The 22,565-nt window shown below is 49.8% G+C and overlaps 3 non-coding genes and 1 pseudogene across 3 annotated transcripts; all 4 read right to left on the bottom strand.

Annotated features, from left to right (window-relative positions):
- Positions 1-1,369: 1,369 nt before the first annotated feature.
- LOC142313403 (U2 spliceosomal RNA) lies at positions 1,370-1,551 on the bottom strand. Its single transcript, XR_012754445.1, has one exon. It is a non-coding gene; the product is annotated as a U2 spliceosomal RNA (small nuclear RNA).
- Positions 1,552-9,437: 7,886 nt separating this feature from the next.
- On the bottom strand, positions 9,438-9,636 carry LOC142313398 (U2 spliceosomal RNA). The gene has a single exon (XR_012754441.1). It is a non-coding gene; the product is annotated as a U2 spliceosomal RNA (small nuclear RNA).
- Positions 9,637-10,609: 973 nt separating this feature from the next.
- On the bottom strand, positions 10,610-10,795 carry LOC142313432 (U2 spliceosomal RNA). The gene has a single exon (XR_012754465.1). It is a non-coding gene; the product is annotated as a U2 spliceosomal RNA (small nuclear RNA).
- Positions 10,796-19,283: 8,488 nt separating this feature from the next.
- On the bottom strand, positions 19,284-19,383 carry LOC142313570 (U6 spliceosomal RNA; annotated as a pseudogene).
- Positions 19,384-22,565: the final 3,182 nt, after the last annotated feature.

Consider the following 22,565-nt stretch of genomic DNA (forward strand, 5'->3'; position numbering starts at 1 on the left):
CACCCTGGCCTATGCCGGACACATCTTAGGGAGAGGGAGACAAACCCACGCCTACAGAAGACATTTTGTCACCCAAGCCAACCCTTGAAAAGGCTGTTTTGCAGAGCAAAAACAAGAAGAATGGTGTGTTTTGCAGCCGCTGCCCACTGCAATGAATCTGAATAACTCCTCCTTTTGGGCACAAGCACCTCCCCTCCCCCTTGCAGTCTTTCCAATTCATGATACAAAAAGACAGACAGAACAGGACAGGCTGCCTGACTTTCCGTCACTACCACCCTTTGCCATCCTTACCCATAGAAAGCCCTTCCACTATCCCCAAACCCTAATCTTTTCCCTTCCCCTCCCAGCCCCCAATCCCTGCCCTCTGAACCCCTCCCACCACCCGCATCCCTTCCCCTGTCATCCCCCTACCACCCAGGAAAAAAAGTGCTTGCCCCCTCCTTCCACTAGCCCACCATACCACCCAAAGAGCAAATTCTGCTGCGCAGCTGGCTTTCTAGGCAGCAGCGCTATTGTGATGTCAGCGGGGGGCATTGTGACAAGCCGCCAGTGTTCCGTCTCTTCATGTTGTGCCCTGTTCAAATGGAAAATACATCAACAGGCAGACTACAGAAAAGCTTACTAACAAAGGTTAGAGAGGGGCTTTCTGAGAGGGCTTTTTACAGATTGTCTATTCCCAATTAGCCGTTTAAGTATGCTTAATGAAAGTACTAATTCTTTCATAGGCCGCCCATTCTTAGTATTAGACGTTCCTTATATTGCGGTATCAGGCTTCGCAGCAGGTTGCAACACATTCATCACCCATGACTGTCCCCAATTGGGCTCAGCAGCTAAATGTCTATCATGACCTCTCTTTTTGAAAGTCCAAGAGCAAGCAAACTCTTCCTCCAGGAGAGGGAGCCAACAGATCACTAAAGACATCATCATTGCTCAAAGAAAACACCAAAAATCAATGCATGGTAGTAATAAACAGGTAACTTTAATTGGAGTGGAAGCGGAGAGATAGCACCCGATGCCAATTCTAGATCTTCTCGCACCTGCGGTCACTGCAGCAGAACCTGAATCCACTTTGTCCAAAAGGGATCTATTCCATTCAATTGCAAATGATCTAAATAAGACTGAGAACAAGATACTGCACAGGACATAGCAGAGTTGGTCAAGTTGAGTGGAGATGAGTTTGCTATTTGGCGCAGCTTTTGGATGAATAAAGCAAGTAAAAGGAGTGAAAGATAAAAAAAAAAGGGTGAAAGTGTGAAAAGTGAATTGGCCAAATTGAGGTGCATATGAAGTTGTTTGCTTTCTTTCAATTCATTAATCGGGCTCATTTGAATCAGGTGAATTCAGTTCTGCTTTTGGAAACTGGGTTAAGAAGGGGTGCACCGGTCCTGGAGGTACTGCAATACCAGGTCAATGCGTGGAGTGGACAGAGCAAGCTCTTTTTCCATCTCCCTGTTCTAAAAATCCATTTAATATGTGGTCCCCAGATAGGGGACGTATCAGATATTAAACTGATAAGAACAGATTTTTTTATTATTTTTTTTTTAAAACCATTCAGGTTGGTTAAAAACAACAATATCAAGTTTACAACTTTGCTGTTTATCCAAACTCATCACAATGGTTATATTCTTTTTTTAAATTTTCTAAAAATATTGCAGTACATATCAAAAGAAAGTATCACAAAAAAACAGAGAATTTACCTCTTATTGATACTTCACCAAATAATGCCACTTTAAAACCTTCCATATGCCTTCAGCGTCCAATTCACCACCACCTCTACTCTTATCCCATTGGTAAATAACATAATGTCTGGAAAGAATTAATCTTACACAGTCGTTAATAGGAACCACCTTCCTTTTAAAAAGTCCCAAATTTCTGATATCCCATAAGCTTTCCATCACATAAGCCATGATAAGCCACAAAATCCTCTCTTTAACACTCCCACACGCACCAATGCCAAACATAGCCACCCTCCAATTAATATGGTTCACACCAGCCAGCCCCTTACACAGGCCTCCTACACATTTCCACACACTATATGTCGCGGGCGGAGGAGGGGACGCTGCGCTCGCCCACTGCTCGGGTCCGGCTGCTGCTGCTGTTACTGCTCGGTGGTGGCTCGAGCGGTGGGCCGGATCCCGGGGACTCGAGCGGCGTTCCTCACCCGTGAATGAAAAGGGGGTTTTGATTGTGGGGATTTGATATTGTCTGTGACGCCACCCACGGTTGTGGTGAGGTTGTGACACCACCGCTGCTCTGGACGGGGATCCCGGGAGCGGTGACAGGGAGCAGCTTTAATGTTAGTTCTCCCCTCCGTGGGTAGGGGGTTGGTTGTCCCGGGGCCCGGTGATGGGGTAGGGATGGATGGCAGGTGGGTTACGGGGCCTGGTGAGGTGCAGGGTCGCAGGGGCAGCGCTGTGCCGCACGGCACGGTGGTACTCACTCAGCCCAATGAAGTACACAGAGTCTCTGATGAAACAAACGGCTGGATGGACGGGTCCCACAAACGGCTGCGGTGTTGTTCCTCCCGGCAGGTTGATGGTGACTGCCTTTCCCTGCACCTATGTAGTGTAACGGTTCCAATGGGTTCCTACCGGTAACCCGCTCCCCAGCTTTGAAGGTTACTGAAGGAGCCCTTTTTGCCCGCAGGCTCTGGCCCTGGGAACTCTACCCTTGGCGGTGACTGTGTTTCCCTCTTTCTCGGTTGGACTGTTGCCGTCTGTCGGGACTTGGCTGCTGGGAAACCCAGGAGGTTCCCTTCGCTAACGGATTTGGCAAATTCACGGCGACTCCTAGCCTTGCCGGGGTCCGTAAGCCTCTGCCGGATGGTGCTGGCCTCTCTTTGCGTACCGGCCCGGTACCGCCGGGTCACCGCCCGTCCACGGTCCTTACGGTTGGCTCCGATCGGCCTCTCCTGCAGACGGTCACCACCGTCTGCCAACCTTGCTGTTCTGTCCGGGCCACACACCCGGACCAACTTCTGTCTGCTCCTCTACCACTTTCCTTCCTCTCACTTTCATTTCCCTAACTCATCTCACTCTTTTCCCGCCTCCAGGACTGTGAACTCCTCGGTGGGCGGGACCAACCGCCTGGCCCACCCCCTGGTGTGAACATCAGCCCCTGGAGGGAGGCAACAAGGGTTTTTATCTGACTTCGGTGTGCCTGACCGGGAGTGTGGGGTGTGTTGGTGTAGTGCTTGTGACGTCCTGGCTTGCCCAGGGCGCCACATATACGCGTAATCACAGTCCCACATGACATGTCTCACGGTCTCACGTGCACCACATCCCTCCCGTGGACACACATCCATTCTAATCAGGTCCCTTCTCTTCTGCACTTCTCTCACAGGTAATATATCATGCAATGCCAACCACACAACATCCCTCTGCTTATTAGACATACCTGGTGTACTCAGTTTCTTCCATGCATCTGACACATCATTCCCTCTCAAATCATTAATATTACATTCTACCTCATTCGCTCTCATCTTTTTCATCACTCTCTTCGCTGCTCTGAACTCACTCATAGGTACAGCCAGCAAATAATTGTTTCTAATAAACCTTTCAATTATGTCGTACCAGACTGGACACTTGAATGACACAGGCACACGCGCATCCCTTTTCACCCAACACAAGCCATACAGCATCCAGCCCACCATATACCTCACCATGTAGGCCCCTTTATTGTTCTTTCCCATTAGGATTACTACCGTCTTAATATAATGAAGGCTAAGAACGATTTCAATATTTGGAAAGTTTAAACCCCCATAATGACAGGCCTTGTATAAATACTCTCTTTTTAATTTTTCCATTTTGCTCCCCCAGAAAAAGGTAAAAATCTGTTTCTCTACTCTTTTTATGTTTTTATATAGGGATAGGAAGACCCCAGAGATATAAAGGAGAATCGGCAGCACCACGGCCTTAATAATCAAAACTTTACCATTCAATGTCAGATCACACATTCTACAGAAATTCAATTTCCTCTCAATCTGCAATCCACATTCTTCCCAACTCTCCGTACCTCTCAGATCATCATTAAACAACACACCCAGCACTTTGATTGAACCATCCACACTTGTCACTCCGTCCATCTTAACACTACTATCACCAAAACACTTAAAACAACATTTATTCCAATTGCCTTTAAAAGCAGACGCGCCACAGAAGAAATCCAACAACAGCTTTACTCTAGTCATAGACGCAATACTCTCACTCACTATCACTACATCATCCATATAGCCAAGCACCTTCACATTCTTACCGCCACTACCAGGTATTAACATCCCTCTTATCATTTTCTCACGCCTGATCATACATAACAAAGGCTCAATCACACTGACAAATAAAACAGGGGACATTGGACACCCCTGACGGACACCTGACTTGATCTGTACTTTCGCACTCAAACATCCATTCACTAAGAATTCACTTGTCACACCACCATACAGACATCTCACACCAACCAAGAACTTCTTAGGAAAACCCATACTATTCAAGACCTCAAACATAAAAACGTGCGACACCCTATCAAACGCTTTCTCAAAATCAAGAGCCAACAACATGCACTTCTGCTTTCTAATCTTACAGTCACCAATAACATCCCTCAACAACAACAAGTTATCGCTGATGCTCCTTCCAGGCACAGCACGCACTTGATCATCCTTTACAACCTTCCCAAGCACTTCACGCATACGATTAGCTAATAGTTTACTGAAAACCTTATAATCAGAATTCAGAAGCGTAATAGGCCTCCAATTCCCCAATTTACTCTTTTCCCCCTTCTTATAGATAAGTACCACTACCCCTTCTTTCATAGAGTCACACAGCATACCAGTTTCCCACATATACTTACATATCTCCGTCAGATCCGTGCCCATACACTCCCATGCTTTCACATATAGTTCAATTGGCAAGCCATCCTTTCCAGGAGTTTTATTCTTTTGTGCACTAAACACAACCTTTCTCACTTCATCCAGAACCACCTCATCACACAAATCCTCACACTCATCTTTGCCTAGTCTACACTCCATGCTAGCCAACACTTCAGTCATTAGACCAGAATCAATACACTTCTCTCCATACAGTCTGCTGTAAAAGGCTTTCACCTCGTCAATCACACTTTCACCAGTTACAGGAACATCATTCTCATCCACAATCACATCCATATCTACTTTCTTCCCATTTATTTTTTTAAAGAAATATCTGGTACATTTCTCATTCTTATCCAAATGTTCAACTTTCGTCCTATAGATAATTTCCTTACCCTTTTTCTCAATCAGACATTTCAACTCATTTTTTGCCTCCACCAACGAATCACTTACATCAATCCCAGACCTACTACACTTTTGTAACCAATCAATCCGCGTATTCACATCTTTAAATTTATTACGATATATGGTAGCTTTTTTGTAGCCCCATTTCCTAAAAAAAGTTTTAATCTCCCCTTTAAACCAATTCCACCACTCTAACACACTTGCAAACCTGTTTTTGTAGTACCCCCATCTTCGGTACTCTTCTTTAAACTCTTTCATCACTTTTGCATCCTCTAGCAATCTCACATTTAACTTCCATACACCACCCCTCTTTACAAGTCCACCATCCCCTCTGAACACATCCTTCAAACACTCGTGGTCCGAAAAAGGAACCGCACATTGTTCAAACCTTACACACTCAATATTTTTAGAAAAAAACATACGGTCAATCCGTGATTCTATACCTCCTCTGTCCGCCTTGTACGTAGGTGGTGGTGGATTGCCCAGCTTTACAACAGCGGCATCTGAGAAAGAAAAATCAGAAATGATATGTAACAGTTTTTTCCCGGTTATATCCATATTATCTTCCGTCATGCAATTAAAATCCCCAACAAAAATAGTAGGCATTTTTCCTGGCAAAAATAAACCAACTTTCTCTAACAGAGCTAAACGATCTTCTTTTCTCGTAGGACAATATACATTAACAATCCTAACCCGCCACCCTCTATAGTTAATAATTGCAATAATACATCTCCCCACCTCCACTACTGTATAATTATCAAAAGAAAAGTCCTTGTTACCCAACAGAATCCCCACACCATCATTTTTATTTACAGACGAACCAGACCAAATGTGTTGTCCATGAGGCCAATCTTGATCAGTAGGAGCATCAAACAGTCCGCACTCCTGCAAACAAAAGATATGTGCACCTATTTTAGAAACATATTTGAGGATAGTAGCTCTTCTTCCTCTGGATTTAATTTGTCTCACATTCAAGGATAGGACATTACATGTAGTTTTGGGAGCCATGTTCTTACCAGTTTAACCAGGTAACCATAAGCTGGCCATCTTCGCCTCAACCTTCTCCTTCTGGAGGCTGGCAGGGAGACACAAAGCAGTGAGTGTCTGCAACCTCCCCCAAAAAAATATCAGCTCCAGGTGAAAAGCTAATGTCAGGGTAGACCCGATCACTCAAAGGGCTTGCACTTGCAGTACTGACAGTGCTCCACCCCTTGTCTACAAGCTTTAATTTCTTAGCAGCCATAAACTCCCCCTCCTCCGTTGACCTGACTGCGGCTGAAGCAGAAAAATCCCCCTGCCCAGCTGGACTACCATCTTTGCTCACCAGAGACTTTATTGTACCCCATGACAGGGCAGGGGACTTGCCCAAATCCTCCTCGATTTCCCCCTCGCCACAGGCAGCAGAGGGACAAGGGAGATCAGCTTCCAGCTCAGAGACCTCCATTCCTTGATCAGGTGGACATGGAGAGACTGCAGGAGCTTTATCCAAATCCTGAGCAGTAGTAACAGAGAGAAGAACAGGTTCATTAGCAGAAACAGCAACAGGGTGACTAGCAGCTAGTGCGGCCTTAACAGGAGCTACAGGGACCTCTGCGACCACCTGAGCGTATAGCCTGGTCTTAGTGCGGCTCCTGCTGTCCCGATAGGCATGCCCGACTTCTCCACAAGCATTGCAAACAATGGGGTTACTGCAATCCCTAGCCATGTTCCCCACCTGGTTACATTTCCTACAGGTTGCTTCATAAGGACACTTATCCTGAGTGTGACCAAAAACATTACATTTCCGGCAAAAAAAGGGGCATCTGGATAAGACAGGTAACCAGAGTCTTTCCCAATATGAAAAGTAGAGGGAGGGTGGCGGAGACCCCCAGGACCCTGAGGGTCCACCCTAAAACGCACAAAATATTTATGCTTGCCTGTCCAGAGTCCCTCCTTGTTGGTAATTTTGTGTGAGTACTGAACATAGATGCAATGCTTCATCAGGAAGTCTGTGATTTCTGCCACATTGACAAAAGGGTTGTGCATAAACACCACTAAAGGAACATCGCCCTTAGAATAAAGCAGGGTGAAGTCAAGTCCACTCAGCAAAGAGTTAGTAGTATTCATTAACAAGGACCGATAAAGATTCTGGCAAGCGCCAATATTGGAAAGGGCAAGCACATACCGTCCGCTTCGTCTGAACTCCTGAAGACAAACGATCTCCTTCTTCTTCACATCCAGGATGTCATATAGAACTTTGTTCACCAAGTATTCCAGATGGAAATGCTGCAACTTTTCCTCTGCGACGTCAATACGGAAACCAAAATGGACCCGGGTATCCCCGGTCTCAGCAAAACGGACGGTGACGCCCATCTTCAAAACACCTCTTGGATCACCGAGGGTTAACAACTTCGCTCACTACCCCCAATAGCAGCATGTAGCCATTTAAGCTACAAGGCCAAGGGTAGCAATTGAGGACCTCCTGCTAAGACACACGATCCTAGCCAAAAGGCGTCGCCTTCTCGTTTCTCGCTCACTAGCCCCAATAGCAGCATGTAGCCATTTAAGCTACAAGGCCAAGGGTAGCAATTGAGAACCTTCTGGTAAGACTCTCTGTTTATCGGTAGGACTTCAAAATAACAAAGGTGATCGCCTCCCGTTGCCTGGGAACCGTCCAGGCACAAGAGAGCTATGCGTCACCAGAAGGCGCTCACACTCCCCCAAGGCCGGCAGTCGTGCAATCCCAGGCACCCTCCAGCACCGACCAAGGTTGCGTTCTCCGAAACTACACTTGATCTTAGCCAAAAGGCCGAGAAGCGATAACCCGAATAGGTTTCGGTCTTGGGTGGCACCCTGGCCTATGTCAGGGAGAGGGAGACAAACCCACGCCTACAGCAGACATTTTGTCACCCAAGCCAACCCTTGAAAAGGCTGTTTTGCAGAGCAAAAACAAGAAGAATGGTGCGTTTTGCAGCCGCCGCCCACTGCAATGAATCTGAATAACTCCTCCTTTTGGGCACAAGCACCTCCCCTCCCCCTTGCGGTCTTTCCAATTCATGAAACAAAAAAACAGACAGGACAGGCTGCCTGACTTTCCGTCACTGCCACCCTTTGCCATCCTTACCCATAGAAAGCCCTTCCACTATCCCCAAACCCTAATATTTTCCCTTCCCAGCCCGCAATCCCTGCCCTATGCACCCCTCCCACCACCCGCATCCCTTCCCCTGTCATCCCCCTACCACCCAGGAAAAAAAGTGCTTGCCCCCTCCTACCACTAGCCCACCATCCCACCCAAAGAGCAACTACTGCTGCGCAGCTGGCATTCTAGGCAGCAGCGCTATTGTGATGTCAGCGGGGGGCATTGTGACAAGCCAGTGTTCCGTCTCTTCATGTTGTGCACTGTTCAAACGGAAAATACATCAACAGGCAGACTACAGAAAAGCTTACTAACAAAGGTTAGAGAGGGGCTTTCTCAGAGGGCTTTTTACAGTTTGTCTATTCCCAATTAGCCGTTTAAGTATGCTTAATGAAAGTGCTAATTCTTTCATAGGCCTCCCATTCTTAGTATTAGACGTTCCTTATATTGTGGTATCAGGCTTCGCAGCAGGTTGCAACATATTCATCACCCATGACTGTCCCCAATTGGGCTCAGCAGCTAAATATCTATCATGACCTCTCTTTTTGAAAGTCCAAGAGCAAGCAAACTCTTCCTCCAGGAGAGGGAGCCAACAGACCACTAAAGACATCATCATTGCTCAAAGAAAACACCAAAAAACAATGCATGATAGGAATAAACAGGTAACTTTAATTGGAGTGGAAGCGGAGAGATAGCACCCGATGCCAATTCTAGATCTTCTCGCACCTGCGGTCACTGCAGCAGAACCTGAATCCACTTTGTCCAAAAGGGATCTATTCCATTCAATTGCAAATGATCTAGATAAGACTGAGAACAAGATACTGCATGGGACATAGCAGAGTTGGTCAAGTTGAGTGGTGATGAGTTTGCTATTTGGCGCAGCTTTTGGATGAATAAAGCAAGTAAAAGGAGTGAAAGATAAAAAAAAGGGTGAAAGTGTGAAAAGTGAATTGGCCAAATTGAGGTGCATATGAAGTTGATTGCTTTCTTTCAATTCATTAATCGGGCTCATTTGAATCAGGTGAATTGAGTTCTGCTTTTGGAAACTGGGTTAAGAAGGGGTGCACCGGTCCTGGAGGTACTGCAATACCAGGTCAATGCGTGGAGTGGACAGAGCAAGCTCTTTTTCCATTTCCCTGTTCTAAAAATCCATTTAATATATGGTCCCCAGATAGGGGACGTATCAGATATTAAACTGATAAGAACAGATTTTTTTGTTTTTATTGAAGGATGAGCTTGAAAATAAAAAAGTGACCGCCTCTCGTTGCCCAGGAAACCTTCCGGCACAAGAGGGCTATGACATCCTACGATGCACACTCCCCCAAGGCCAGCAGTCGTGCAAACCCAGGCACCTTCCAGCACCGACCAAGGCAGTGCCCCCCCAAACTACACTTGATCTTAGCCAAAAGGCCGAGAAGCAATAACCCAAATTGGTTTCAGCCTTGAGTGGCACCCTGGCCTATGCCGGACACATCTTAGGGAGAGGGAGACAAACCCACGCCTACAGAAGACATTTTGTCACCCAAGCCAACCCTTGAAAAGGCTGTTTTGCAAAGCAAAAACAAGAAGAATGGTGCATTTTGAAGCCGCCGCCCACTGCAATGAATCTGAATAACTCCTCCTTTTGGGCACAAGCACCTCCCCTCCCCCTTGCAGTCTTTCCAATTCATGATACAAAAAGACGGACAGGACAGGACAGGCTGCCTGACTTTCAGTCACTGCCACCCTTTGCCATCCTTACCTGTAGAAAGCCCTTCCACTATCCCCAAACCCTAATCTTTTCCCTTTCCCTCCCAGCCCCAATCCCTGCCCTCTGCACCCCTCCCACCACCCGTATCCCTTCCCCTGTCATCCCCCTACCACCCGGGAAGAAAAGTGTTTTCCCCCTCCTTCCCCTAGCCCACCATCCCACCCAAAGAGCAACTTCTGCTGCGCAGCTGGCTTTCTAGGCAGCAGCGCTATTGTGATGTCAGCGGGGGGCATTGTGACAAGCCAGTGTTCCGTCTCTTCATGTTGTGCACTGTTCAAACGGAAAATACATCAACAGGCAGACTACAGAAAAGCTTACTACCAAGCAAGTAAAGGGTGTGAAAGATAAAAACAGGGTGATTGTGTCAAAAGTGAATTGGCCAAATTGAGCATATGAAGTTGTATGCTTTCTTGCAATTCATTAATCGGGCTAATATGAATCAGGTGAATTGAGTTCTGCTTTTGGAAACTGGGTTAAGAAGGGGTGCACCGGTCCTGGAGGTACTGCAATACCAGGTCAATGCGTGGCGTGGACAGAGCAAGCTCTTTTTCCATCTCCCTGTTCTAAAAATCCATTTAATATATGGTCTCCAGATAGGGGACGTATCAGATATTAAACTGATAAGAACAGATGAGATTTCATCCGCAAATTTTTCAAAATCGAGGTAGCCCCGAAGACCAGCCGGCCACCACACAAAAGCGCAGTGCCTGAGTGATCGCCTCCCGAGCCCGGGAACCAACCAGCACAAGGGAACGTAAGCACCAGAAGACGCAACAGCCCCCCAGGCCGGCGATTGTGCAACCCTGGGCCCCTCCCAGCCAAAACCAAGGCAATCCCAATGAAGGGACTACACTTGATCTTGGGTTTCGGCCTTGGGTGGCACCCTGGCCTATGCCGGACCCATCTTAGGAAGAGGGAGACAAACTCACGCCTACAGAAGACATTTTGTCACCCAAGCCAACCCTTGAAAAGGCTGTTTTTCAGAGCAAAAACAAGAAGAATGGTGCATTTTGCAGCCGCCGCCCACTGCAATGAATCTGAATAACTCCTCCTTTTGGGCACAAGCACCTCCCCTCCCCCTTGTGGTCTTTCCAATTCATAATACAAAAAGACAGACAAGACAGGACAGGACAGGACAGGCTGCCTGACTTTCCGTCACTGCCACCCTTTGCCATCCTTACCCGTAGAAAACCCTTCCACCATCTCCAAACCCTAATCTTTTCCTTTCCCCTCCCAGCCCCCAATCCCTGCCCTCTGTACCCCTCCCACCACCAGCATCCCTTCCCCTGTCATCCCCCTACCACCCGGGAAGAAAAGTGTTTGCCCCCTCCTTCCCCTAGCCCACCATATCCCAAAGAGCAACTTCTGCTGCGCAACTGGCTTTCTAGGCAGCAGCGCTATTGTGATGTCAGCGGGGGGCATTGGGACGCCAGTTTTCCGTCTCTTCATGTTGTGCACTGTTAAAGTGCGGGGTTAAATTTTCCTGTCAAAACATAGTCTACGACGTTCCCTGGGTCACATGAGGTGTCTGTGCAAAACTTTGTGATTGTAAATGCGACGGTGCGGATACACTTTTCGTTTCACTTTTTCCCCATTATGTAGATAAGGGCAAAATTGATTGGTAAATTGGAATGCACGGGGTTAAAATTTCACCTCACAACATAGCCTATGACGCTCTCGGGGTCCAGACGTGTGAGTGTGCAAAATTTTGTGGCTGTAGCTGCGACGGTGCAGATGCCAATCTCGGACATACACACACACACACATACACACATACACACACACACACACACACACACACACACACACACATTCAGCTTTATATATTATAGCTGTAGCACCCTGCGCTGCCCGGGATAGTAACTGTCTCTCTGTTTCTCTCCCATTCTCTGCTGTCTCCCGATCTGTATATATCTCTCTGTCTCTCTTTCTATCTCTTTGTCTGTCTGTCTCCTACTGTCTCTGTTTCTTTTTCAGTCTGTCTCAATCTCTTTCCCTGTCTGTCTATCTCTTTACCTGTCTATCTATCTATCTCTGTCAATTTCCCTGTCTGTCTCTTTCCCTCTCTTTCCTTGTCTGTCTCTTTCCCTCTTTTCCTCTGTCTCTTTCCCTGTGTCTGTCTCTTTGTCTGTCTCTTTACCTATCTTTGTCTCTCTTACCCTGTCTGTCTCTTTCCCTCTCTTTCCCTGTCTGTCTGTTTCCCTGTGTCTCTTTGTCTGTGTCTGTCTCTTTACCTGTCTGTGTCTGTCTCTTAACCTGTCTCTCTCTTTCCCTCTCTTTCCCTGTCTGTCTCTTTCTCTGTCAGTCTGTCTCTTTGTCTGTGTCTGTCTCTTACCCTGTCTTTGTCTGTTTCTTAGCCTGTCTGTGTCTGCCTCTTTCCCTGTCTGTGTCTGTCTCTTTCCCTGGCTGCATTGTGACACGCCAACATTCCATTTAAGGGCGTGGCTGCGTATTCTTCTGAAGTTCTGGCTGCACTGTGGCTCCCAGCTCCATTCGCTTTAATGTAGGCAGGTTTTTTGGTGAATAACTGTAAAGCGCGGGGTTAAAATTTCCCCTCAAAACATAGCCTATGACGATCTCGGGGTCCAGAAGTGTGAGTGTGCAAAATTTTGTGACTGTAGCTGCGACTGTGCAGATGCCAATCCCGGACATACACACGCACATACATACATATATACACACATTCAGCTTTATATATTAGATGTCTGGAGTTTGTGCAAATATATGTTTATTTGTCCTTTGTACTGTCTTTTCTATATCTATTATGTATCTCTATAGCAATTGTTGTCCAAAAACGCCAGAAAAACGTATCGGAAATGGGTTTTTTTTCTGCTGCGTTTTTCCTGCCAAGAGATGCAGAAATGGTGCAGAAATGACTGCATCAACTACTAATGTGTGCACATACCCTAGGGTACGTTCCCATGACTAATGTTTGTTGAGTTTTTGACACTGCAGAATTTCTGCACCAATTCAGTACCTTAGTTTATTTGCGCTTTTGCCTTGCATTTTTGTTACATGTGTTTTGATGCAGTTTTGACGTGTTTTTGTCTTAATAATAAAGTTTGTTGAACGAAAGACAGCAGACAAAACAGAATTTTGTCAAAACCAAAGAATTCAACATCTAAAAATACACAAAAAACACATGTACAAATATAAAATAAAAATATAAAAGATATAGCTAGATAGATGATAGCAATATTTTAGACAAAATAGATTGCTATCCTACAGATATATAATGTCACAATCCCCCTACATATTATACATTTGCACCATTTAGAGCCTTTCACGTGGCACTAAACAATGTTTTTAGTCTTGTTTAACCTAATAAATAAATAAATAATTTTAAAAAATTACGTGGGATTCCCCCTATTTTTGATAATCAGTCAAGATAAAGCAGAAAGCAGGGGGCTGATATTATCAGGCTCCAAAGGCCCATGGTTATTTGGCCCTTCCCAACCTAAAAATAGCAGCCCGCAGCCACTCCAGAATTTCTTTATCACATTAGATGCGCCAATTCTGGAGCTTTGCTTTTCTCTTCCCGATTGCCCTGGTGCGATGGCTATCAGGGTAATATATTTTTGGGGTTGATGTCAGCTTTGTACTGTCAGCTGTCATCAAGCCTAGGAGTTATTAATGAAGAGGCGTCAATCAATCACCCCCATTATTAACCCGGTAAGTAAAAAGAAAAAACACACCAATAGTTTATTTGAAAAAAAACCCACTCTCCAACTCTTTCCCTGGTTCACCAATATATTTAAAATAAAAACCCAGGCAGGTCTTACATAGTCCAGAGAATCTGACATAGTCCAGGGAATCCGATGTAGTGCACAACCTTGTACAAAAACGTCTTTTCCTGCAAAAAGATGCAGAAGCGGAGCTGCACAAAATACTTGATGTGTGCATGTCGCAGGCGGAGGAGGGGACGCTGCGCTCTCCCACTGCTCGGGTCCGGCTGCTGCTGCGGCTGCTTGGTGGTGGCTCGAGCGGCGGGCCGGATCCCGGGGACTCGAGCGGCGCTCCTCGCCCGTGAGTGAAAAGGGGGTTTTGATTGTGGGGATTTGATATTGTCCGTGATGCCACCCACGGTTGTGGTGAGGTTGGTGACACCACCGCTGTTCTGGACGGGGATCCCGGGAGCGATGACAGGGAGCAGCCTGGATGTTAGTCCTCCCCTCTGTGGGTAGGGGGGTTGGTTGTCCCGGGGCCCGGTGATGGGGTAGGGATGGATAGCAGGTGGGTTACGGGGCCTGGCGAGGTGCAGGGTCGCGGGGGCAGCGCTGTGCCGCACGGCACGGTGGTACTCACTCAGCCAATGATGTACACAGAGTCTCCGGTAAAACAAACGGCTGGATGGACCGGTCCCACAGACGGCTGCGGTGTTGTTTCTCCCGGCAGATTGATGGTGACTGCCTTTCCCTGCACCTGTGTAATGTAAACGGTTCCAATGGGTTCCAACCGGTAACCCGCTCCCCAGCTTGAAGGTTGCCGAAGGAGCCCCTTTTGCCCGCAGACTCTGGCCCTGGGAACTTTAGTCTTGGCGGTGACTGTGTTTCCCTCTAACGGTTGGACTGTTGCCTTCTGTCGGGACTTGGTTGCTGGGAAACCCAGAAGGTTCCCTTCACTAACGGATCTGGCAAATTCACGGCGACTCCTAGCCTTGCCGGGGTCCGTAAGCCCCTGCCGGATGGTGCTGGCTTCTCTTTGCGTACCGGTCCGGTACCACCGGGCCTCCGCCCGTCCACGGTCCTTACGGCTAGCTCCAATAGGCCTCTCCTGCAGATGGTCACCACCATCTGCCAACCTTGCTGTTCCGTCCGGGCCACACACCCAGACCACTTTCTGTCCGCTCCTTTACCACTTTCCTTCCTCTCACTTTCACTTCCCTAACTCGTCTCTCTTTTTTTCCTGCCTCCAGGACTGTGAACTCCTCGGTGGGCGGGACCAACCGCCTGTCCCACCCCCTGGTGTGAACATCAGCCCCTGGAGCAGTGTTTCTCAACTCCAGTCCTCAAGACCCACCAACAGATCATGTTTTCAGGTTTTCCTCAATGTTAGACAGGGAATAATTCCATCACCTGTGCAACATTAAGGAATTCCTGAAAACCTAATTGAGGAAAACCTGAAAACATGATCTGTTGGTGGGTCTTGAGGACTGGAGTTGAGAAACACTGCCCTGGAGGGAGGCAACAAGGGTTTTTTGTCTGACTTAGGTGTGGCTGAGCGTGAGTGTGAGGTGTGTTGGTGTAGTGCTTGTGACGTCCTGGCTTGTCCAGGGCGCCACATTCACCCTTAGTAAAATGCAGCACGTCTGCGGGCTGCCCGTCCATCACCGGTTTTATTTTCACAATTGAAAAGATAAACGGTAAAACAGATTACAAGTATATTAACTTCTTCCCACATCGGGAGGCACATTCTTAACGTTGCTAAACGGTTTCGGCTTCCGCTCTCTCCCACCCAAGCAACCTGGCCCTGATGCTACCCCTAAGCAAATGGGCAGCACCCCTTGACCCCAGTCCAGCACAAGTCACCCGAGCGGGTTCTGTCCTTTTCAGGGGACCCATGTCCATGGGGAACCCCTGAAACCCCCGGAGGATCGCCACCGCTTGCGGTAGTGGTGGGCCTGGGCCATCACTTCCCTCCAGGCCCATCCTCCAAATCAGCCTCTCCGGAGGCGGTAACGGTAAAGCCATAAAACATATTTATTTACACACCACAAGTTCGTGGTTGCCCTGCCAGTTCTCGGGCTTGTCCGTAGTAGTTTCTACGCATAATTTGCAAACAGTCCCCACGGGGACAACAGTTGCCGGCAACGACTGGTGCAAATCAAGGTTTGTTAATCTGGGGACATCTTCGGTTATCATTTACTTATCATTCACAATCTTTTAAAACGGTACTTTCAACATGTAAAGCTGGTGGTCCCAATGGGGACAACTTGCAACGGGACTCCGCTGCCATTACTCGGACTATTTGGTGTCGGCTGGGGGAGGGGGCGCGGTGGACACCCGGGCCTCTTGGCTACCCCTCAACTTTGCATACAACGCAAACCACCCCCTCTCCCCGCAGTGCCGGGTGTACTGCACCAGGTCTCCCGGCATCAGGTTGCGGCCTGGGTGCTCCTCCGGCAGGTGGGCGTTGACATCCCGCCGGGCTACAAAAACTTCGGCCTCCAGGCCCGGCTCATAGATGAAGCCATAGCCCCGGCAGACATCAAACCGCCTCACCTGCCCTTCATACAATGGGCCCCGGACACGGAAGGTCGCTTGCCGGAGGCTCTCTTTTTCCCGGATCGTGCGGGCCACCAACTCCGCCTTCTTCCTCTCCCTTTCCGCGAACTCTGGGCCCAGCGGTGTTGGCTCCCTGTCCCAATACGGGGCTGCTGCGAGCTCCGGTGCACGGGTCGGGCCCCGCGAGATCTTCTGGACACTGCCCACCACTGGCAATCTGGGTGGAAGGTCCCGCGGTGACTTGGCCTGGGGTGCTGCCCTGCAGTGGCAACCCGGCGCAACCTCAGCCGAGGTGTGTGGGATGGGCACAGGGGTCCTCTTCCGCCGGGCCTCCTGCACAGAGCGACCTGTCGGCTCCGGCTCGGGGGGAGTTTCTGTAGATGCCTCCAGCTCAGGCTTCTGCACCTTCCAGGGTAGCAATTCTGGTCGGTCACGGGCTCCGGCTACAGGCCGATCCGCCTGGGCGGACATGCGGGGTACCGCTACCGGTTGCGGGGGTAGCGGGCCTAGTGGCGGGGCCGCGACGACCAGTATGGGTAGCGGGGGAGGTAGCAGGGCGAGCGGGCGTGGACCGGGTCCCTCGGCCGCGATGACCGACTCACTGGGGGTACAGGGGCATGGGTCACTCACCCTCCCTTCCGAAACTCCCTCTCCCTTGCGTCTCCGTACGGTTGCTACGACCTCCGCCATGTCGGCCTCCCACTCCTCCAGGAGGAGCTGCATCTTGACCTGCAGCCGTTGTTGGAGCTGAGCGGTCCGGACCTCCACCCACGCGGTTCCAGGCGCGGGGGCTACGGTGCTGCGGGACGGCATAAACATGGCTCTGGCGGCCTTTCCCAGGAACCAGCAACAAGATGGCCGCAGGGTCCTGGCGTCCCTGCCTTCATAGTCGCGGGCTACATGCGGCCAGACGCCATCAGTCCCCCTTAGTCTCTTTCCGGCTCCTCCTCTACAGGGGCGGGGTTTTGGCCTTCGCGCCTCCACTGCTCGAAGAGACGCTCGAGCTGGAATCTTTCGCGCCCAAGATGGCGGCTTCTCAAATTTTCCGGCCGGACACCTCCGGCGGTAACAAGGCGCACCTCTACCAGACGGCAGAGCGGTAAGATCCTGTTCGTGGCGCCAAGTTGTCGCGAGCGGAGGAGGGGACACTGCGCTCTCCCACTGCTCGGGTCCGGCTGCTGCTGCGGCTGCTCGGTGGTGGTTCGAGCGGTGGGCCGGATCCTGGGGACTCGAGCGGCGCTCCTCGCCCGTGAGTGAAAAGGGGGTTTTGATTGTGGGGATTTGATATTGTCCGTGATGCCACCCACGGTTGTGGTGAGATTGGTGACACCACCGCTGTTCTGGACGGGGATCCCGGGAGCCATGACAGGGAGCAGCCTGGATGTTAGTCCTCCCCTCCGTGGGTAGGGGGGTTGGTTGTCCCGAGGCCCGGTGATGGGGTAGGGATAGATGGCAGGCGGGTTACGGGGCCTGGCGAGGTGCAGGGTCACGGGGGCAGCGCTGTGCTGCACGGCACGGTGGTACTCACTCAGCCAATGATGTACACAGAGTCTCCGGTAAAACAAACGGCTGGATGGACCGGTCCCACAGACGGCTGCGGTGTTGTTTCTCCCGGCAGGTTGATGGTGACTGCCTTTCCCTGCACCTGTGTAATGTAAACGGTTCCAATGGGTTCCCACCGGTAACCTGCTCCCCAGCTTGAAGTTTGCCGAAGGAGCCCCTTTTGCCCGCAGGCTCTGGCCCTGGGAACTTTAGCCTTGGCGGTGACTGTGTTTCCCTCTAACGGTTGGACTGTTGCCTTCTGTCGGGACTTGGTTGCTGGGAAACCCAGGAGGTTCCCTTCGCTAACGGATCTGGCAAATTCACGGCGACTCCTAGCCTTGCCGGGGTCCGTAAGCCACTGCCGGATGGTGCTGGCTTCTCTTTGCGTACCGGTCCGGTACCGCGGGGCCACCGCCCGTCCACGGTCCTTACGGCTAGGTCCAATAGGCTTCTCCTGCAGACGGTCACCACCGTCTGCCAACCTTGCTGTTCCGTCCGGGCCACACACCCCGACCACTTTCTGTCCGCTCCTTTACCACTTTCCTTCCTCTCACTTTCACTTCCCTAACTCGTCTCTCTTCTTTTCCCACCTCCAGGACTGTGAACTCCTCGGTGGGCGGGACCAACCGCCTGTCCCACCCCCTGGTGTGAACATCAGCCCCTGGAGGGAGGCAACAAGGGTTTTTGTCTGACTTCGGTGTGCCTGACCAGGAGTGTGGGGTGTGTTGGTGTAGTGCTTGTGACGTCCTGGCTTGTCCAGGGCGCCACATGCACATAGCCTAAATTGTAATAAAACAAATATCTACCCCCAGGTTTTATCAGTAAAAAGTCAGCTCAGGGCACAAAAAATAAGCCTTCCCATAGTCCCAGATCCCCAAAAAATAAAAACATTACGGTCCTGGAAAAAATCGGGAAAAGGTAAATTTATTTGTTTTTTACATATTTAGGAATTTTTTTTGACCATTTAAATAAAAAAAAAAATGATACATGTTTGGTATCTAAGAACTCGTACTGACCTGGGCAATCATGCTGCGAAGTCTGATTTACCATATAGTGAACATGGAAAGTAAAAAAAAACCCAACAATGCGGACTTGCACTTTGTTAGCAATTTCACCGAACTTGGAATTTTTTTTTACCATTTTCCACTACTTTATAAAATAAAAAAAATTGTAAAATCAATGATGTCAGTAAAAATGTCAACTTTTCCCTCAAAAAACAAGCCCTCACATAGCTATATTGCCGAAAAAATAAAAACCCGTTATGGCTTTTGGAATAAGAAGGAGAGGAAAAGCGAAAAAACGTAAAATATCCATGGCTTGAAGGGGTTAACAAGGCATGAAATGTTCAGAGATGAGGGGAAAAAAAATTGGGGTTGAGAAATGCGTAAATATGTGGAACGCTTCACGATTATACGTGTCATCCTTGCGCAGGGGCCATGCTAATCTTCTCTGTATCGCTCCAATCTATATATATAATTGCCTTATTCTGTCTGTCTGTCTATCTGTCTGTCTGTCTGTCATGCTCCGAAATTGTGTCCTTACGGTGACACAAAGCTGATTGGCCGCTGGGCTCGCCATGGCCCCGCCCCCCCACACGGATTGGCCTCTCGCCCCGGCTCTCTGCAGGCCCCGCCCCCTCACGCAATGCACGCTCGCTCTGGCCCAACTGACACGGAGCCCCGATTCCCAGGTGAGTACACACACACACATCAGATCACACTCACTCTCACACACACCTCACACATCACAACATGCTGGGATATCTCTTGCTTCTACACCGGCTCCGTCAGGATCCCGGCAGCGCCAGACATAACCTTGCGATGCTGGGATCTTCACGGAGGCCGTGAAAGCTGGTAACCATTATACACATCGGGTAACTAAGGTCCCTTAGTTACCCGATGTGTATCATAGTTACCAGTGTACACCGGCTCACACTCACTCTCATACACACCTAACACACACATCACATCGCATCCACACATCAAGGTCCTGCAGCGGCGGAAAATACAGACACATAACAGCACACACATAACAGCACACACATAACAGCACACACATAACAGCACACACATAACAGCACACACATAACAGCACACACACAAATCAGATCACACTCACTCACACACACACACACACACATCACATCGCATCCACATACTCACAACATCCTGGGATATCGCTTGCTTCTCGGCGGCGATACTGTGCTGTTGTGATCTTCCAGGACCTGCCGGAGGATCACATGGCCAGAAGCATGTGATATCCCCGGATGTTGTGAGTATGAGCGCGTATGTGCGATATCGTCAGTGTCTGTGTGTGTGAGTGGATGCGATCGGGTGTGTGTGAGTGGATGCGATCGGGTGTGTGTGAGTGGATGCGATCGGGTGTGTGGGAGTGGATGCGATCGGGTGTGTGTGAGTGGATGCGATCGGGTGTGTGTGAGTGGATGCGATCGGGTGTGTGTGAGTGGATGCGATCGGGTGTGTGTGAGTGGATGCGATCGGGTGTGTGTGAGTGGATGCGATCGGGTGTGTGTGAGTGGATGCGATTGGGTGTGTGTGAGTGGATGCGATCGGGTGTGTGTGAGTGGATGCGATCGGGTGTGTGTGAGTGTCGGCAGAGGAGCACGGCGTGCTGGAGGAGGCTGGGAGCAGAGAGGCTGATCATGGGGAAGGCTGGGAGGAGAGAGGCTGATGCTGGGGGAGGCTGGGAGGGGGAGGCTGGGACGAGGGAGGCTGATGCTGGTGGAGGCTGATGCTTGGGGAGGCTGATGCTGGGGGAGGCTGGAAGGAGAGAGGCTAATGCTGGTGGAGGCTGATGCTTGGGGAGGCTGATGCTGGGGGAGACTGGGAGGGGAAGGCTGATGCTGAGGGAGGCTGGGAGGAAGGAGGCTGGGAGGAGAGAGGCTGATCCTGGGGAAGGCTGGGAACGGGAGGCTGATGCTGAGGGAGGCTGGAAGGAGAGAGGCTGATCAGGGGGAGGCTGGAAGGAGAGAGGCTGATGCTGGTGGAGGCTGATGCTTGGGGAGGCTGATGCTGGGGGAGACTGGGAGCGGAAGGCTGATGCTGAGGGAGGCTGGGAGAGGGAGGCTGGGAGGAAGGAGGCTGGGAGGAGAGAGGCTGATCCTGGGGAAGGCTGGGAAGGGGAGGCTGATGCTGGGGGAGGCTGGAAGGAGAGAGGCTGGAAGGAGAGAGGCTGATGCTGGTGGAGGCTGATGCATGGGGAGGCTGATGCTGGGGGAGACTGGGAGCAGAAGGCTGATGCTGAGGGAGGCTGGGAGGAAGGAGGCTGGGAGGAAGGAGGCTGGGAGGAGAGAGGCTGATCCTGGGGAAGGCTGGGAAGGGGAGGCTGATGCTGAGGGAAGCTGGAAGGAGAGAGGCTGATGCTGGGGGAGGCTGGAAGGAGAGAGGCTGAGGCTGGGAGGAGAGAGGCTGATGCTGGGGAAGGCTGATGCTGAGGGAGGCTGGGAGGGGAAAGCTGATGCTGGGGAAGGCTGGGAGGACGGAGGCTGGGAGGAGAGAGGCTGATCCTGGGGAAGGCTGGGAGAGGGAGGCTGATGCTGGAGGAGGCTGGAAGGAGAGAGGCTGATGCTGGCGGAGGCTGATGCTGGGGAGGCTGGGAGAGGGAGGCTGATGCTGAGGGAGGCTGGGAGGAGGGAGGCTGGGAGAGGTAGGCTGAGAGAAGAGAGGCTGATGCACACACACACACACGCGCGCGCGCACTGCACAATACACCACACACACACACACACACTGGGAACCACAAACAACTGCCCTACACAGACACCCACACACACAGACAACGCTGCACACACACAACACCCAACACACAAACACCGCGGCACACACAAATATACGCACATACCGCACAACACACACATTGCACAAAACATACCTCCCCCAAAACACACCACACACACACAAACCGCGCAACACACACACAACGCTACAGACACACAGCACTCCACAAACAACGCAACACACGCAACACACATACAACACCGCTCTCACCCCCCGTCACACCCAGACAACACCCAGAACATGTACAGCGCCTACACAAACACTTGGTAACTACAAACAACATCTCTCTCTATATATATATATATATATATAACAAAAATCATACATGAACTACACAATACGTAAATTCTAGAATACCCGATGCGTAGAATCGGGCCACCTTCTAGTTTTAGTATAAGTGCTGCCAAAGCAAGCACAAACTCAGAGCCAACCTGACCGCTATATATAGTCCTGGAAAAGGGAATATTTGAACTTAGGGAGATTATTTTTTAATCAGTTATTTCTGAAAGGTTTTATGTAGCACTCTATGAATGTTGCACTTAAACTAAAAAATGTAATCAGGTTAAAAATAAGTAATAATTTGTCACTAATTAATATGCAAATGAGAGCCGCGCCTCACAGGATCCTGGGAGAACATGGGGCCTATTTACTACTGTACAACGGGCATTACTATTGTACAGGGCCACACGGGGGAATTCCTAAGGTACATGGGGCAGCATTACTACTGCACAGGGGGAATTCCAATTTTACAGGGGCTCACAAGAGGCATTACTACTGTACAGGAGGTATTAGTATTGTACAGAGGCTCCTCACAGGGGGCAATACTACTGTACAAGTGAACATTATTTTTGTACATGGGGGTCACAGTTTG

Source organism: Anomaloglossus baeobatrachus, chromosome 5 (genome assembly GCF_048569485.1).
Source record: "Anomaloglossus baeobatrachus isolate aAnoBae1 chromosome 5, aAnoBae1.hap1, whole genome shotgun sequence".
NCBI lineage: Eukaryota > Metazoa > Chordata > Amphibia > Anura > Aromobatidae > Anomaloglossus > Anomaloglossus baeobatrachus.